Source organism: Propithecus coquereli, unplaced genomic scaffold, assembly GCF_000956105.1.
Source record: "Propithecus coquereli isolate 6110/MARCELLA unplaced genomic scaffold, Pcoq_1.0 Scaffold39, whole genome shotgun sequence".
Classification (NCBI taxonomy): Eukaryota; Metazoa; Chordata; class Mammalia; order Primates; family Indriidae; genus Propithecus; species Propithecus coquereli.
In genome coordinates this window covers 9,195,542-9,198,505 of record NW_012149618.1, presented here as the reverse complement: position 1 = coordinate 9,198,505, position 2,964 = coordinate 9,195,542, and positions in this window count along the sequence as shown.

Genomic DNA, 2,964 nt, shown 5'->3' with positions numbered 1-2,964 from the left:
TAAAGCATTTTTACTTAATTCCTCAAATATCTCCTTATTAAAATTATCTTATTAAAACCTGTGAAGTTGGCATTAAACCCTATATTTTATTAATAGTAAGGGAGAAAATGAGGCTTGAGCTCTGTTCTTTTCTCTTCCCACTTGACTGCCATAAGAAACTGCCATTGTGCCTTTTTTATAATAACATATAGTCAATTGATTTAGTTGATTAAGAAAACCAAGAAAACAAACCGAAAAAAATTATCAGCAACTGATTTTTTTGAATGACTTAATAAGTCAGGCTAGCCAAAATTACTGATTCAGAATCTGCATGTAGACAAATTAAAATGTCACCGGGCCTGTGCTGGGAAAAATGGTGCCTAAACACAAACCGCCATCTCACCAGCTCATTACATTAGCCCAGGCTAGAGCTCCGCTCTTGCGAGCACCTAGAGCCAATAACGTCAGTCACTGCATGTCCTTGTGAAACGGAAGATGATGGCACTGCTCATAACAAAGGCGGGCAGGGCAACAGCTAATTGGCAGATGAAAGATGAATTAGAAGTTTTAAGGCATTCTACAAACTTGGTCAGACCAATCTGAAACAATCACAACAAAATCCTCAGAGATAAATATTTCTCAATATCTCAACTAAAATTTGCCCTTTATCTCCTGGACTTCTGGCTACTTACCTCTAGAAGTGGCACTTCTAGAAGCTTCTCTCCTGTGGAATACCAACTCATATATAAAGAATAAGATTAACCAGGTCTCTCAACACATCCAACCACCTGGGGAGGCTGGCAGGTGTCGCAGAATCAAAAAGCATGGACTTCCAGCTCAGGTCCCAAGAGCCAGGTCTGCATAATTAAGACCCAACATGCTACTACTAAAACCTGGCACGGACAGAGAAAAATTTCCTTCTGTTCAGACTCCAGGTCAAGCCCCACATTGGCAGGCAGCACGCATTTCTGCTGGCTTGGTCTCCTCTGAGGCAGATTGCCCAAGTCACAGAAGGAGTGCTGATTTTATGACAGACCCAAATGAGCGATAGGGCCTGAACCCACCTAGTGCATTTAAATTAGGCTGAGTACCAGGTGAGACTTCTGTGGCAGAAGTAATGGGAAAAGCCATGTCCCCAGCCCCAAGGTTTAGAACACACCCAGGCATCCATAAAACAAAGAGCTTCTTAAACTAAAAAGTTATACAGAAACATTACCATAGTTATATTCCTTATCCTCAAAAAAGACTGAAGAATGAAATACAGCATTATTACGAGAAGGTAACATCCGCGTCTTTAGGATATGAATGCTACACATTATGTTCAGATGTTACTTGATAATTAGAGATGTTACATAATAACTTGGTGACAGCTAAAATTTACCGAGTGCTTACTGTGTACTAATAACTATAGCAAGAGCATTTTCCAATTTAAACCTCACAAAACCTGAGACATAACTGTTATTGCTCTCATTTTAGAGATGAGGAAGCTGATGCTTCAAGGTCATATAGCTGGTGACAGACTTTGTGCTCTTAACCTCTGTATGGTAATGCCTCTTACAAATATTCAACTATTTAGAAAAATGGAATACTAAATGTCATAGATATAGTAAGACTACAGCTGTATATGCTCATTTGCAAGCAGTTTATTAATGCCCTAAATATTTTTAAAAGATGGTATATACTTAAATCTAACAAGTATATCACTATCCCTAAATTGTTTATCCCTAGAAAAATATATTATTTTATATGTTGTATGTAAAAGTTATATTAAGTACTTTTCCCAAAAAGTCTTGTAAGTACAAATTAACTCTATTATTCCAAATCCACTTGTTGCCTTCGGGCTCAAGATTATGAACATGCTGAGAATGATGTGTGTCATATTTTCTATTCATGGCCTGGAAAACCCAATCCAGTCCCCACTGACAGATCTTATTATTGTCAGATACAGCAGAAGCAGATATAGCAGAAGAGAAACATCCTACATTCTCGGGGCACTTTCCTTTTATGATTTCCAATTTCTGTGGATAGACAAAGACACACGTAGAATTGCAATATACTAATTTCCATTTGCCTTCATTTTCCCATTCCACTTTCTGCCCTACCTCTACCTTAAATCTTTTGTTTTAATTTGTCCAACTTGATAGACAAGTATTCTAGAGTGGGGGAAGAAGAAAAATGGATAAGGAGGCATTTTTTAAAGGGAGAGAGTGAAAAGAAATTAGACAGTAGTTCAATCTAAGGGCATTAAGATAGTTTTAAATGAAATTTCTCTAGTCTAAGCATAATAAGAATCAAAGTTAACTTGTCATCATCATAATAACTAACAGCTGTAGAGGATTACCATGTGCTAAGTAGTCTAAATAGAGTATCTCACTCAATTCCCAAAGTATCTATAAGTTGGATATTTTTATCTCATTTGGGTTGGTGAGACCCCTTCAAAGCTTTCCTGGCTCTCTGGCATGTGGCTTACTCTCCAAAGGACATTTGGCAAACCTCTATTCCTGTCTTTTCACGCCATGGTATGATTCATTACTTGCTTATCATTTAGAGCAGCAGTCCCCAACCTTTTTGGCACCAGGGACCATTTTCATGGAAGACAATTTTTCCACAGACCAGTCAGAGGTGGGGGATGGTTTCCAGATGATTCAAGCACATTGCATTTATTGTGCACTTTATTTCTATTATGATTACATTGTAATATATAATAAAATAATTATACAACTCACCATAGGTTGGGGACCCCTGATTTAGAGTCTGATAGACTGTGAGCTCCACAAAGGCAGGAACTGGATCTTCTTTATCTCCTTCTCCCCAGATTTCTCAGGATTCAGACCATGGTGAGTACTCAGATAATGCTTGTTGAGTTGCATACAGTAAAGGTAGAGAAAGGAATAAAGAGAAAACACAGGAAACCCAGAGTACATTTGGAGAGTTCCAGAATTAGAAACACAGTCTGTTATGCTGTAATGAGAGAATGGTGGCCCT